Raw genomic sequence first — 17,026 nt, forward strand, 5'->3', positions numbered from 1 at the left:
AAAATAATCACAATGAACAAAAATGAAGGCATTACAACATCTATGTAATTTTTCTAATGTGTTTCACTTTTAAATTGAGTTACTAAAATAAATTAGGTTTTAATGCAGTTGTGTTTTTATTTAACATTAAATTTTTGAAATAAAGAACACCATGTCATTGATATAAATGGAACAATGTCTGAGAGCCTTTACTGTTAATGATAATGTTGCACACATTTGGTGCCCTCACTTTTACTCCTTTGTGTTTGGGTTGTATTGTTTTGTATATAAATACCAAGCAACTGGAAAAGCAGGTAATGATGCCATTTTGAAATGGTGATAAGAGAGACATTGTTTAAACTGTACCTGCATTTGTCCAGTCAATGAGTAAGCTTATGTTTGTTCCTTGCACACGTTATCATAATTTAGCAGCATTCACTGCGATAAAGAGCATGAGCTCTTAATCTCTGCCTTTTATGAAGATAGACTCTTCGTGCTTGTAACTGTAAGCTGTTTGTGGATCAAGGAGGAAAACTGGGAATATACAAGGTCCTGTGGCATGAAGTCTGAATAGTGAACTTACCCTGGTTTTTAAATCAGTTTGGCAATCGGCAGAGAAGGACCTAAAAGTCTCACACTTTTCGGACAATGATGACAACGTCCAAAAGGCTATACAAGTCTTGAACAAGCACTCCTGCCAGGTGAACATGCAGATTATCCAGAGTGCACAGAGATCGTATTCAATGAAATTTCTAATTTATACATTTTAGAACCTGCTAAAAGACAGACACAGGGTGTACTTTCTTCTTACTATGTGCAGGAGCATGGGAAACAGATTTACCACACCAGCCAATGATTTAATGCATTACAGTTTAGTATACAACAAAAAATTTATGGGGCTATGTGACTGAATTGGAATAATTTAAGATAAGGACAAGTTTCTCTAGCACTCTCAGTCTCATAAAGTGGACTGCCCTAAAATTAAGCTTGTACACGGTTAATGAAACAGTCACAGCAGATATTATTATCCAACCAAAGTTGCCACACCTTTGCTCTGGTGGAGGCATTGCTCCAAGATTAAACTCCAATGGGTTCCCTTAGTTGACTCTCTCCCAGTTAGGATGGAATTGCATTGTGTCCAATTGAGTCTAAATATTGATTGTCAGTGTATTGTATTGCTACCAATTGGGTTAATTTGCACTGAATTTGGTTCAGACTGTTGCTATAGAAATCCAGAAATATCAAAGTGTTCTGGCAAATCTAATTGGTGCACATAAATGTACACTTGTCAGTCACTTTCAGTCTGCACTGGATTCAACCCACGTTGACCAAGCAAATGGAAAATGGAAAAGCAGATAATAATGCCATTTTGAAATAGTGACTTTTTTAATGCTGAAATATTTCTTGATATCTACATTTATTTACATTTGCACAGTTTGGCTGAATCAAAGTGTGTTGTTTAGTCACTAACTATGCCAAACACGGTCTCTAATTGCTGCATTCCTTTTCTCAGACACTAGGTGTCGCTATATTTCATGTAATCATTCTTGGATTGAACAACGGTTTCAAACATGATTTCTCCCCAAAGCTCAACGTTTCGTCACTTTCACATTCCTGAAAATCACCGCATAATTTTTGTTACCGAGTCTGTTTTTATTGTTCTCACACACAGGTTATTGCTTTATAGAACCATTTGATAGGCGTGACTGGACTAAAGGTGTGTTCCGTATGGGGATTGTCCTGTAGCACTCTGAAACAGCGTTCAAGTAGGTCTGGACTAAGAAGACTAACGGTAAGTAGCTATCTTGATATCTAGCTAGCTATTAAAATCATAGACATTAATACATAGACGCCTCGTGGAGCGGGTCGGCCCGTTGCTGCGATACGTAACAGCGTCCGCCATATTGAATGTGGAATATGTGCCATTAAGCTAATACAAGTGAATGGACCGAACGTTATAAAGTGCCGTTCTACAAAGTATTTTAAGTTAACTCCAATGACTTCTGAGACGTCCTGGTTCACAGGCTAAAGCCAAGAATAAAAGAGAAATTATCCAAATGTTAGTAGAAAATACAGACGATATATGTTTCGTATATGTTTCCTTCATATTCATAAAAATACATTTTCGTCATGTTGGGCTCTGACTCGTAGCATCTTTATAGCTAAATACCGACAAGGTGAAGCTGAGCTGTGAAACAGACTGAAGAACAGCAGCTCCAGCTCTGATCCTCTAAATTAGAATTTTACAGTTTATACATATTAATGCCTACCTTTTGCTGTATTTTTTTTAATTCCAGTCAAGAGATGATTAGAATTGGGGAAGGCTGACCTGTTGTGTTAATTTCTGCTTTATATTAATAAATAATATATTGAATGACTTTTTTTTATTTCAGATGAAGGCAGTCTGTTGCTGCAGTGTGTTGCTCCTGCTCGTTCTCATTCCCACCTGCTGTCATGGTGGCAACATCTTGGTATTTCCTATTGAAGGAAGCCACTGGATAAACATGGAAATTCTTCTTAAAGCTCTACACTCCAAGGGACACAATGTTACTATTGCACGAGCTAGCAAAACCTGGTACATCAAGGATAATCCCTYATATTACAAGASTTTCATAGTTCCAGTRGAAAASAGCTTKKTARATGSAGAYTTWWTGAAAAAAATGTTTTCTRWRTTYMTWAAAYTTGAACRGGGGRCTTTAMCTCTCACBMGTTTTTTYCRAATRRCGCYAGGMMTGYTYGACAAAATTGTTGATGYTCACAATTCAGTGAGCTCATTTGTCCCAGCTCTGCTGGATAATGTGGAGTTGATGAGGAAATTAAATGAGACCAAGTTTGATCTGGTTCTTACTGATCCATGCTGGGGTAATGGGGCAATTTTGGCCAAATACATGAATCTYCCTTTAGTTTACAATGTTCGCTGGTTAAAGCCTGAAGAAGCTCATTTTGCCATCGCTCCCTCACCATTATCTTACATCCCCATGACAGGATCTGGCCTCACTGATAAAATGACTTTTTTTCAGAGAGTTAAAAACATAATTTTGTATCTTTTGACTTCCATTCAAAGCAAGTTTGCGTCTAAGTTTGTATACCAGCCACTTTGTGAAAAGTACCTTGGACCTGATTGTGACTTTGAGCAGATACAGAATGATGCAGACATTTGGCTCATGAGAACCGATTTTGTCTTTGATTACCCACGTCCCACAATGCCTAATGTCGTGTACATGGGAGGGTTTAATTGTAAACCTCCAGAACCACTTCCTGATCACATGGAGGAGTTTGTGCAGAGTTCTGGAGAGCATGGAGTCATTATCATGTCCCTCTCAACATTTGTTGATGAACTTCCAGAGGACCTTGCAGATAGCATTGCAGCAGCTTTTGCGAAGTTGCCACAAAAAGTCATCTGGAGCTTTAGAGGACCCAAACCGTCTACTCTGGGTAACAACACTTTACTGACTGACTGGATGCCACAAAAAGACCTTCTAGGACATCCTAAGGTAAAACTATTTGTGGCTCATGGAGGAACAAATGGAGTCCAGGAGGCCTTGTGTCATGGAGTCCCAGTAGTGGGTTTTCCTCTGGTTTTTGACCARTATGACAATCTGTTGCGCTTGCAAGAGAAAGGAGGAGCTAAAATTCTTACATTCAGCGCAGTGGACAAAGACGACAACTTCCTGAAAACTATGCAAGAAGTTCTGAACGAACCGTCCTACAGGCAGAACATGCAGAGACTCTCCAGGCTGCACAGAGATMAGCCAATGAAGCCAATTGATACGGCCGTCTTCTGGATAGAATACGTCATTAGGCACAAAGGTGCTGGTCACCTGAAAGCTCAGTCCTACCGAATGCCTTGGTACGTTTACCACTCTGTAGATGTATTCCTGTTCCTGACTGGAGCAGTGATGCTCACGCTTTTAGCTACATTCGTGTTTATCAGGTGTTTATGGAAATCTGTGTGTAGACGTAAAGTAAAACGTGAGTAATATTTATATCCTTTATGTGTAAAGATATTGCCTGTAAGTAAAAGCATGTTCATGGTACCAAAGCAATTGTTTTCTTAATTTAAAGGTATATTGTGAACTTTGTTATTGGAAGTAGAGTACTGTTTCATAAGATTTTAAACAAATAAATAGATGTTTGCCTTTTAATTGAGATTGTAAATTAATAAATCATTTAAAACATATTTAATATGTCCCACTCTTGTGTTTGACAGAAGAATATTATATATTGCAGCAGGGCAGAATTAAAAGATGAAATTCTTAGAAATCAGAAGATGTACCTGGGAATGACATACCAAACTTCACAATGTTCCATTTCCAAACTGTCTGATTAAATAATTTAAATCAGTAACTTTGCTAACTCAGTTTTTAGGATGTTCTGATAAGGCACTTTTGTCAGATGTAAAGAACCAGTTAGAATAATAATTGTTAGGCAGGTTGTAGCTGTACTTTCTACTGTAAGTGTTTGCATTAGCTGTCATTGAAAATAATCACAATGAACAAAAATTAAAGTCATTGCAACTTCAGTCTGTGTATTTTTTTTTCTAAGTTGTTTCACTTAGTAAATAGAGTTGCAGAAATAAATGACTACAATGAGGTTGTGTTCTTATTTTGCATTCATTTTTTGAAATAAATATCAAAACAGAACACCATGGCGGAAAAATGTCTGAGGGCCTTTAGTGTTACTGATAATGTTGCACTTATTTTATAACACTGTAGTGGCAAGTGCCAAAACCATGTCAATTCTGTATATAAATACCAAGTCACTGGACAGTCTGTTAAATGTGTTGTTTTGAAATGGTGAAAATAGACGCATTGAATAAACTTCACCTACATTTGTCCTGTCAATGAGTAATCTTATTATCTTTGTTCCTTGCACACATTATCAACATTTAGCAGCATTCACTGGGGTAAAGAGCATGAGCTCTTCACCTCTGCATTTTATGAAGATAGACTCTTTGTGCATGTCACTGTAGACTGAAATCCAGGATGAATTTAATATTTGTGGTTTGGACAAGTAATATGCAGTGCACACTAAGTTAATAGCAGTAAGGAAAATGACAAGATTCGTTGAAGTATTGCCACAGAAAGTCATTTGGAGCTACAGATACACCAAATTGTTCACTCTGAGTAACAACTTTTTACTAGCTAACTGGATTTCACAAAAAAACCTTTTAGGATGCACAAAGATAAAACTATCTGTGGATCATGGAGGAAAAACTGGGAGTATAAGAGGTCTTGCGGCATGAAGTCCGACTTGTGACTTTACCCTTGTTCTTCAATTAATTTGGCAATCGGCTCTGGTGACAAGCCAGAGGAGGACCTAAACATCTTACACCGAACATGCTGTACAATGATGACAACGTCCAAAAATCTGTACAAATCTTCGACAAACAGTCCTACCAGGTGAACATGCAGATTCTCCACACTGCACAGAGATTAGACAATGAAGCCAGTAAATACTGCCATCTGCTGGGCAAAGTTTGGTACAAAGCACAAATGTACTGCTCACCTCAGAGCTCAGTCCCACACGGTGCCCTGGTTCATCTACCGCTCTGTCTACTGTCTATCCTCGTCTGAATCCTGAATCCTCGTCCAGACAGGAACATTGCTGCTCTTGCTTCTAGCTACAGTCATGTTTATCAGGTATTTATGGAAATCTATGTGCAGCCCAGTGACGTGCGGTGAGGTTCGTAAACAATAACATGTTATTGTTCACGTTCGGAAATTTCGCGCATGGAGACGCTTGAGATTGTTTCTTCATGAAACTGACTACATTTGTATTTAGAAAAGCTATGAATTATTTTGGCAGTAATTCTGATACATAGGAAATCCACAAGAGATATTTATGACTGAAAACAGGAAGGTAACTGATATTGTGTGAACAAAAATAAGGTGTCAGATTTCTGATGTACTGCATCATGACACACCCACCATTTCCTTGTTTTTTTTTTTTTGTTTTTTGTTTTTACCAGAGTCAGTTGACAAAGTTCATGTGCATGTTTAAGACTGTTTTTGTGAAGATATGAAAAGTTGTGTCTCACTCCATCTGCTGTGGTGAGATTGCTTCATACAAAGGGTATCAGCAGCTACAGAGACGTTTGACACCAGACTATTCTGACGATTGGTCATGTTTTGAATATATCTTGTTTTTATTTGTGAAGATTACTAAACCACATAACCAGTGAAACAATAACCACATAACCAGTGAAACAAGTGGTAAATGAGCAACAGACTGCCTTCATCTGAAATAAAAAAAAGTCATTCAATATAAGCAGAAATTAACACAACAGGTCAGCCTTCCCTAATTCTAATCATCTCTTGACTGGAATAAAAAAAAATACAGCAAAAAATGAGTTGTCAGGTAATAAAGGTATGTAGTCAAAGGATGAAGGTGTCAAACGCTTCGTCTTTGAGCTGCAGATGGTCAGCTGTTATTATATTTGGTCAATGTAAAATTATAGATTCTTCTTGGTTTACACCAAAGACTGAGGGAGCTGAGAGTATAATATTTGGGGGTGATATTTTTGGCCACAAATTGATAATGTTAGAATGCCTCAGTGTTTGCACACTACCTTTTCTTCTTTAATTTTTTTCATGGTTACTTTCAGTAAGCTTCCTCTGCGTTGCAATTACATTTCCTGTTTGTTTTGCAAAACCTTGTCTTACACAGCTGCTTTTACTCAAGCTGTTAAGAAGTCTATAAGTGGTGGACTGCACTGTTTAAAAAAACCGAATAACCACAAAGTGCAAAACACTATCTTGCAAGATCTAATCTTATCTTGAGAACATTTTTGGTATTTTTCTCTCTGTATAGACAAAATACGTCTGGTCTGTTAATTAGTGGGTCGGCTGCACATACATTAATAATAGTGACAGTGGGTGGAGGATAGAATATGTTAAATTTGATAGATTTTAAGTAAATGAATAATTTAGCAGTTTTAAGCTACCACATTTTGGAACATGGTTTACAAAAATTGGAACAAGAATCAGGACAGAACCTAAGATCTTATGAACAACCAATATTACAAAACTCATTATGTATGTGCCTCAATGCAATGCATAAATGAAAAAAAAATGACAGTTTAAAAGTAAAACTTATATACAATGTACAGATTCATTGCACACCTGGTAATATTTCAAGCATGACCTCTGTTACTTTTGACTACCAGGATTTAAAGAATCCCCAAAAGTGTGTGTCAGAAAATGGTGGTATTATATACAACCACTTAAAAAAATGAATACGTGATTTAAAACTGATGGTGTATGGAAACTCTTACTGTCCATGCCCCACATATGGTTTGTTTACATTACATTAAATCCTGTCTATTTGCTAAATTCATCAGGGTGCCTCATTTTGAGCAGATGCCAAATCCAGCTGAAAAAGGAAATTATCGTCTCCAACCTTCTATCATACTTGGATACAGCAGTTTGAGAACAGCTGGCTTCTTTAGCAATAGCCTATGTTGCCTACCCTACCTTTGCAGGTGTAAGTAACAGTCTGCTATAACCTTGTTGCCAGCAGTCTTCCTCATGACTGTGTAGCCAATATCATAAAATTTATGTAAAAAAAAAAAATCCAGTTTCAATAGTTCTTATGTTCAAATACTCTAAGAAACTTAACATGGTATTTTCATGAAGTGTAAGTCAAGATCAGTAAAACAGAAATCGACACCTGAAGTATTTCTTGCTGTGTAATGTATCTGAGATACACCGACAAGGTCTTGAATGCATTTTCAGCTTAAATTAAATAAAAGAAAAAACTACAGGCAACTTTTTAGATGTGCTAAAGGAGCCTGGTGAATGTAACATAATGTGCTTTCTCTATTCTGCGTGTGTCTGAACATGTTTTTCTTCAGATTATCGTTATTGTGAGTAGTGTTAAAATCAGGAAGCTTTTGACAGGAAAAGAAAACTCCATCATTTATTCGGTGAAACAAAGATTTTCAACAACAACTTGACCCACTTTATGCACATTCTTTTTACATTTCATTCGGCAGGGCTCTTAGTGTAGCTGACCACATATAGTTCAGTTAAGTCACTTAGTGAGGTTTGGTTTAGTATGACTCACTTTGGTACAATAAACATACAAGGTGGAGTTTCATTATTTAGGGTGTGTCTAGGCCTGTGTGGGTGTCATATTTTATAGTGGGCTTGAATAACGACTGTCTCTTACAAATGAGTCTGAGTCTAAACAGGTCATTTTTGAATTCAGGGGGACAGCCTGGCATTTTTGCATTGTTTTCCTGTCTGTCATTCTAAGAGATACTCAGTGAGTTCTGTTCATTTTTCAGATATTTTGCTTGTCTATTGGCAATGTCTGTTTTATTAAATGCTACCAAAATGATCATTGTAGGTTTACCTACTGCCTTGTGGTTTTCCTGTTTGAATGAGCTTCCCTTTAAAAGGCAGGAACTTTATGCTGAGATCAGACACAGGAAGCAGTTTTTTTTTTTTTTCAGACCTGAATGTTGTCCTTCACACCACTGACTCATGTCAAACCTGAAGCAGCATTGCAAGAGATTCAACAGTAAGTTTGTATCTTTTCTTGAATTACATATCTGTAGTATGAAAGAATAGGCACCTCGGTGTGTTTTTCTGCTCTGCATTTTGCAGAACATTTATGGTGAGTGTTTTGACTGTTTCTATACAAAACAATTCTTTTCTGACTACTAAACATCGGCAGCTGTTCTTTCTTGGTTCTTTCACTCAGGGGTGTCTTTCATGCGACATGCTGTGTAGTGTTAGTGGAAGAACATTCCTATCACGCTGCACGAATACTCAGTACTGAGTGTAGGGTAAAAACAGGATGGAAAAGCACAGTCCCAGGGCTCTGCAGTGACTAATGTCCTCAGGAAAAACAGGATTCTCTTAACATACAGTTAATGAGTATGGGGTCACAGTGGCAGGGAAGAATGTTAATGTTTCTTTGGCTTCAGCTCTTCACAGCTTGTATGAACTTGTTCAGTTCTTACATCCGCAGCAAGCTCTTTTGGCTGATGTCGAAAATACGTTTTTTTACACAAATCATAGCCAGCTTATATATTGGTTATTTTAGGTGGGTAATTAACTTTAAAATTCTATAACAAAACGAGCTCTCTGAGTCACATCCATAAAGCTCATGGAAAACGTTCATAGCAGTCGCTTTTTACCTTCTGCTTATGAAACATCAGGAATCTTGGATTACACAAAATAAACAGTTAAGGGGTTGAGTTTACCAGCAGAGTGAACAGTCAAAAGCGTCTCTCTCTGTTTTGGATTGTGTAACACCTCTGACTTGAAATGTGTCGAGAGAGTGGTGAGGACAGCAGAGAGAATCATGGGAACTTCACTTCCTTTCAACCTTGCCTTCTGGCAAAACGTACAGCAGCTTCACATGCAAAACAACCAGATTCCATAACAGCTGCACACCTCACAACATAAAACTGCTCAACTCCCACTCATATTTTTTATTGTACATATTTATGTTTTCTTCCTTCCTACTTATTTTTATGTTTTAATTTAGAGCTTTGCAACAACATTTACAAATGTACATTGTGAATGTGCAGTTGAATAACTGAAAACACAAAGTTTAGCAAATTAAAAAGATGTTTTCTGTAACCAATAACTCTGCAGACTTTTCCTTTCCTCTGTGGTCAAGCCATTTGGAAGGATGGTGTCTGTATTTTAACTTCCCTGTCCAGCTTCACATTTATATCTTCCTAAAACTAACTTTCTTACGACCAAACTATTGACAGAATTAAACTTGTTATGGTGTCTTTGGACTAACATTTTGGAACATTTGTCCATGTTTGTTCGACAAGTTCAACCCTCATGGATTTATTTTGTGGAAAAAAGCAAGACCTGCATGATTCTCCCAATACAAATTATTCTGCTCACAAACGTTTTTCAGACCTAATGTCATCAAAGTTACAATTCTGGTCTGAACCTGTATAAGGTCAGAATATTAGTGCTTTGAATGTTCAGTTTATTTTCATCACATGGGTCCTTGGCCACTCTGGTCAATTGCAGGCTCCATGCTTGTGATGGAGCACTTTTAAATCCCTTGATAGGGTGACAGTTTAATAAGTTTTCAACTACCATCATCTCACTGCATAAATCAACGTATAAATATCCCCTTTACGAATTTGGGCTCTGGAGACTTTGCTGTCACTACTTTTGTCTTGCATGGCCATCGTGTTAAGCACTGATGCCTTAGTCCAGCAATCCAGATGAAACGTTATCACTCTTTTGCAGCTTTTGGCTCCATTCTCAGCCACCTTGGGTTCACTTTTTTTATTTAAACATTTTAAAATATTTATTCTGTTTTGACATGGAAACGAATACAACTATTGTGAGATAAACGGTTAAGCACAGTTGAGTTGTGTAAATTTATGATGTACGTCCTTGAAGCTTGAATTTAAGAGTTTTAGTTTTCATGCAGAGGTTTCTTAGAACAGCAATACAAGGAAGTGAGTCTAGTACCTTGCACATGATGTCACTAACGGAAAGACAGATGTTATTCCATATCCAGTCCATGGCTAACCTGTTTTTAATAGGTAAGACAAGTATATTTACAGCGACTGTTGTTTTTCTTGGCTCACATATCTTGCAGAATTATTTTATTTCTCCTTTGTTCTGTCTTGGTATTTCAAGCATAGCTTTTAAAGAAACTGTTAGCCTGCAGCTAGTTTTACAAAAAGGATGTCTAAAGATATAATCCTAATTGCATGATTGACTTTATTAGATTAAGATTGCATTTAGCATCAATATAGACAGGTCACATTGCTCTAATAGTAACCTGTTTGTGGTGGCAGGTGAGTATACATGTCGATGTAAGTGCATTTGTGTAAAGCAGGTGTATGTCAGTGAGTTTGTCACCTGGAGGTGTCCAGCTGTTAGAGTGGTGAGAAAGATAGAAAACCTGCAACACTCAGCACCCAAGAGCAGCAAAGGACAGGTGGACTCGACTCCTCAAGGTCACAACAGCCCCAGGCAGACACAAACAAGGCATCACCCCAGAGCAGCCATACGCTCCAAACATATGAAGGTCATCAGTGAAGCAAAGGAGCAAAGAGGTACAGGGTGACAAACAGGGCAGCAAAACACAGCCATCTCCCACCACGTATGCCAAGCTCTTGCAGGGCTCTTGGCACTAAACAAAACTAGTTTTCCCCAGAGAGGCTTCATGTGCTATGTATGCGTGAGTGCTGCCAGCGGGAACTTCCTTCTACAAATAAAGAGACTATTCAGTCAGTGAAACTTAACTGCAGGGTGATTGAGCTCAAATATCCTGGAATACCAACACTAATGTGATTTTTCTTTTCTTTTTCACTTTCCTTTCAGATTGTGCCGATTTTGGAAGATTTGAGGATGTTTTGGCCACTGGCTGTCGTCTTCTTCTTTTTCTATGCCATCACTTCACTTGCATCTGCTGGAAAGGTTCTGGTTTTCCCACATGATGGCAGCCACTGGGTGAACATGAAGGTGCTGGTGGAGGAACTGCATTCACGGGGGCATTCTGTGACTGTCATTCGGGCTGCAGACAGCTGGTACATCAGTGAGACGGCTTCACAATATGAAACCATCACAGTGGATGTCAACTCTGGTGGCGATGAGGATTTCTACCGTGTCTTTGTCTCCGAGGTCATTAGAATTAAAAGAAGCAATGGGTCCGCATGGACCCGTTTCGCTTTAGACATGGAGTTGAAAGACAAGTTCTTTGAATTACACAGAAAGATCTGCGAGATGATTGTGCACATATTTGAAAGTAAAGAGTTAATGAAGATTCTCCAGGAGGCCAAGTATGATGCAGTTTTGACTGACCCTGCAAATGGAGGAGGTGTGATTTTGGCTCACTACCTTGGGCTGCCGATAGTGTTCAACGCTCGCTGGACTGTTCACGGTGAAGCACATTTTGCTATTGCACCTTCTCCTCTTTCCTACGTCCCACTTCCCCCATCAGAACTTACGGATCAAATGACCTTCTTTGAAAGGGTGAAAAACATGATTTTCTACCACATGAGGATGAATCTGTACAAGCAGGTGGTCGCACCACATTACTCTCCTTTAGCTAAGCGCTACTTTGGCCCAGATGTGGACTACTTTTCTCTGTTCCAAGCTGCAGATCTGTGGCTCATGAGAGTGGACTTTGTGTTTGAGTTCCCTCGTCCCACCATGCCAAATGTTGTTTATATGGGAGGGTTCCAGTGCAAACCTGCAAGACCACTTCCTGAACTCCTGGAGAAGTTTGTGCAAAGTTCTGGAGAGCATGGAGTTATCATCATGTCTCTGGGGACTTTAATTGGAGAGCTTCCAAATGACCTGGCAGATGAAATTGCTGCTGGTTTTGCTATCTTACCCCAGAAAGTTATCTGGAGGTATAAGGGAGCCAAACCTCCCTCTTTAGGAAACAATACTTTAATCATAGACTGGATGCCTCAGAACGATCTCCTAGGCCATCCGAAAATCAAACTTTTTGTAAGTCATGGAGGAACTAATGGAATTTATGAGGCTATCTATCACGGGGTTCCAATGGTGGGCATTCCCTTTGTGTTCGATCAAGCCGACAATCTCTCCAGACTCAGAGCTAAAGGAGTTGCAAAGATTTTGGATGTGTCTGATATAAATGAGAAAACATTTCAGAAAACTATTCAGGAAGTCTTGGATGAGCCGTCTTACAGGATGAACATGCAGAGACTCTCCCGACTACACAGAGATCAACAGATAAGGCCACTGGATCGAGCCATCTTCTGGATTGAGTTTGTCATGAGGCACAAAGGTGCTGCTCACCTCAGAACAGAGTCTTACAGACTGCCCTGGTATGCCTATTACTCTGTAGATGTCATTTTATTTTTGATAGCAATTTTTGCACTAATGTTTTTGGTTTTCTCTTGGTTATTGCGGCGCTGCTTCAAATTATGTTGTAAAAGAAAAGTGAAGCCTGACTGACTGGGGCACCGATCAGATATAACATTATGTCAACTCACTGTTGGTTCTAAATGGGTCCCTTTCAGCTGCCATATGAAACAGAGCAAGTGAGGTTTTAAGATAAGTCTCACCACTAAACCTGAGCAACACAAGTTAATCTTTTGTATAATACCTGTAAATGTATTATGAATAAGTTCCTGTTACATCACTGTAAGTTTGCAGAAAATAAATAAATCTTCAGGGTGCCGGTATGCTAATGCTTTGTTTTAGTTTATTTTAGCAATAAAAAAACAAACTGAAAATTTGTAGAATGCAACAGTTTATTAGATACTATTAAATCCATGAACCTTAATGTGAACATGGTATTTTCTGATGGCTGTGGTCTCTTTCAGCAGAATAATGTGTCCTGCAACAGATCATGTGATTCAGGAAGGGTCAAAGGAGCAACAGAATGAGTTTGTGATTTTGACTTGGTCTTCAAATTCACAAGATCCAAGCTAAAAGTGCATGATTGAACTGGGACAAATCTAAAACGCTGAGTCACCATGCACCTTACTGCTGGTAACTTCTTAATGCTAGACATCACAAAACACCTTTAGGTGTTTAAAGTATTAGGCATTTGGTCATAATATTATGCCTGATTAGTATATGCACGCTTTCACTCACTTTTAGTCTCTTACATCCTGTTTTACTGTTTGCATTGAATAATGTGCAGTTCTGTTTTCTAGCTTGGTTCTCTGACTCAATACGTTGCACAAAGTTTGTATTTCAAAATGACTGGAGGCTTTTTTTTTCAATAAACTGTGACATTAAATTTACTGCTGAAATACTCTGGTTCAAAGAAGTTGCTGATGTCTTCAATATCCAGTAGGTGGTGCTATTCATCAGCCCATCTGTTTTCTAAACCTTCTGCTTATGGTTGTACTTAAACCAAAGGACAGCTTAGTGGCCAGATAATGTAACGTGCAGTTCTTTTGACTGTAGAGCTGGAATCTGGGAAAAGTGCACTCATGCATGAGGGGAAACATCCAAAGTCTACAGAAAAAGGCTCCCAAGCAATTTGCTCTCCAACGTCCCTCTAACCACTAGATCAACAGTAATTTCCTGTAAGCCTGATAAAGTCTCAAAAAACCCAACTCCGGATGAAAATGTAGTTTCCTCCGTTGCATCACTCTGAGTAGTGAAGATCTCTACAATACAAAAACTATGTTTCGCTTCAAATTTTGATTTAATGTGTTAATGGAAAAAGATATCCATTAAGTCTGAAAACAAATCAAAAATTGTAAAACATCCTACAAATACTTTGTTGATTTACTATAAAAATGTCAAAGAGCAACTTTGAAGTTATCAACACCAAGCTTTCCTGTGATGTATGACTTATATGGGCACAATGTACTGCTCTCTGTCAACTTTGTACCCTCTTATCAATAACACATATAAGAACCCATAAATACAGCTGCAAAGTCCTTTTCCAGTTTGAACCTGATACGGGCAACACTTTGAAAAAGGAATAATCCCTGAAAGACAAATTTACACCGGCAGCCAAACAGGTAACTTTTATTTTAGTCTTTGCATGTGTTCTTGTGTCAATATTAGCTGATTTGTTCTAGTGGATCTGTAGAGGGTCAGTTACAGGCAACAATTTGCATAATCGAGACCTTTGAGCAACACGAGTTAATCTTTTGTATTTGGGATCGTACATCAGCAGAAAAAAAAAACATTGCTACAATCACAATTATTAAACATCTTTTTTGAATCCCATACTGGTTTTTATGCAATATATTGTTTTATTTGAAAAATACATATAGGGTACAAATGTGCTAATTTATTTAATGTTTATTTTGCAGCTTTAGAACACAAAATGCATTGGATCTGGATCAGTCTGATCTGGCTCTGTCCAGTGGTGGTACATAGTGGGAAAGTACTTGTCCTCCCAGTTGACGGGAGCCACTGGGTGAACATGAAAATCATCATCGAAGAACTACATTCAAGGGGTCATCAGGTTTTTGTTGTGCGACAGACAGACAGCTGGTATATCAAGGAATCCTCCCCGTTCTATACTTCAATTAATACAGACACAGAGTCTGGATTTGACGAAGACTTCATAAAATCATTTGTGACTGAACTGTTGAAAATCCAAAGGGAGGGGAAGTCTATTTGGACTCGTATCAAACTGGAAATGGAACAAGCACAGAAGATCTCAGAGTTCCACATAAAATCGGCCAAAAATCTTGAAAAGACTTTTGAATCCAAAGAGCTGATAAAGTCCATGCAAGACGCCAACTATGACCTTGTCCTCACAGATCCTGCTTTACCAATGGGTGTCATACTTGCACATTACCTCAAACTACCTCTAGTTTTTAATGCGAGATGGACCAGTCACGGCGAAGGCCACTTTGCAATCGCACCTTCTCCTCTCTCGTATATTCCAATGACTGGAACAGAGATGTCTGATAAAATGTCTTTTATTCAGAGAGTCCTAAATGTAATGATATTTGCTTTGAATGAATACAACATTATGTGGCATATTTTACCATATTATGAAGGCTTAGTTACAAAGTACTTTGGATCAGATGTAGACTATTTATCCATGTTTCAAACTGCAGATCTGTGGCTCATGAGAGTGGACTTTGTGTTTGAGTTTCCCCGTCCCACTATGCCAAATGCTATCTATATGGGAGGGTTCCAGTGCAAACCTGCGAAAAGTCTGCCTCAGGACTTGGAGGAGTATATGCAGAGCTCTGGAGAGCACGGAGTTATCATAATGTCTCTGGGGACTTTAATTGGAGATTTACCCCATGATTTAGCTGAAGTGATAGCTGGAGCTTTTGCTAAATTACCTCAAAAAGTCATTTGGAAGTATAAAGGCGTGAGGCCAGCCAATCTGGGAAATAACACTTTAGTGGTAGACTGGATGCCTCAGAACGACCTTCTAGGACATCCTAAGATTAAGTTGTTTGTGGCTCACGGGGGAACAAATGGTGTTCAGGAGGCGATTTATCATGGAGTTCCTATTCTGGGTCTTCCTTTGATTTTCGACCAGCCTGATAATCTGCTTAGAATGGAAATAAGAGGAGCTGGGAAGAATATTCAGATTTCTACTATGACTGAAGACACGTTCTTGCAGGGGATACAGGAAGTCCTAACTGAACCCTCTTATAGGATGAATATGCAGAGACTCTCCAGGCTGCACAGAGATCAGCCAATGAAGCCCCTGGACCAAGCCATCTGGTGGATAGAGTTTGTCATGAGGAACAGAGGAGCTGCTCACCTGAGAACCGAGTCCTACAGGCTGCCCTGGTATTCCTACCACTGTGTAGATGTGATGCTGTTTTTAGGGGGAGCTGTGCTGGTTATTTTTGGTGTGTTTGCTGTCCTCCTAAAATGCTTGTGGCGTTTGTGTCTGAAAAACAAGAAGAAACGAGATTGAAAAGACAAGAAATGTGGTCAAATGGGAACCAGACAGATTTATTTTGAGTTTAGATTTGCAAATTGTAAACCCCTAGGCTAGATTATTTGTGTTTTTTGTGAAAGTGAGATTATTTAAATGAGTTGGGGAAACACCTGGTCTGGTGTTAGTAATATTAGCCTCTCTTTCTGAACTATCTTTTGAATAAAGAATCTTGAGTGAATATTTTAACTGTTTCTTTTTTTTCAAACCTCAACACTTAAATCTTTGGTTTTTCTTAGTTGTCTAATTTATTTTTGTATCCTGATGGGTTAATTTTAAAGATATTGGTTATTATTCTTCATCACAGCATGTTCAACTACGCTGCTTTGCAGTGCAACACTGTTTATAGAATTTTACTCACTTTTTGGCATTGCTACAAAATGTATTTCATCTTAGAGGAAAATAACTGTGTTTAGGGACGATGCAGACAACACTGCCAATAAAAACACCAGCATAAGTGAAATAAAAAGTGTTGGAAATTCTAGCTCATGACAGATCTTAAAATTAAAAGAAAATAATCTAGCATGTAAAAACAAACTTACAAAATGTTTTTATTTTTCCATTTTTCGGAAGGCTGTAACTCAGTGAAGCAGAATTTAGCATTTAAATCCATAAACGTGAGTCTAATGGTAATACATTTTCTGTAGACTAGTCCAACAAAACAAGAGTGAACACATTCTCTCATTGAAAC

General features: G+C 38.3%; 3 pseudogenes; all 3 read left to right on the top strand.

The window, feature by feature from the left end:
* LOC103462690 (UDP-glucuronosyltransferase 2A1 pseudogene) overlaps positions 1 to 4,159 on the top strand; it is a 7,810-nt pseudogene extending 3,651 nt beyond the window's left edge.
* A 1,372-nt stretch (positions 4,160 to 5,531) lies between these two features.
* On the top strand, positions 5,532 to 13,711 carry LOC103462746 (UDP-glucuronosyltransferase 2B31 pseudogene; annotated as a pseudogene).
* Positions 13,712 to 13,812: 101 nt separating this feature from the next.
* Positions 13,813 to 16,516, top strand: LOC108166185 (UDP-glucuronosyltransferase 2A1 pseudogene; annotated as a pseudogene).
* The last annotated feature ends 510 nt before the right edge of the window (positions 16,517 to 17,026 follow it).

Source organism: Poecilia reticulata, linkage group LG3 (assembly GCF_000633615.1).
Source record: "Poecilia reticulata strain Guanapo linkage group LG3, Guppy_female_1.0+MT, whole genome shotgun sequence".
NCBI lineage: Eukaryota > Metazoa > Chordata > Actinopteri > Cyprinodontiformes > Poeciliidae > Poecilia > Poecilia reticulata.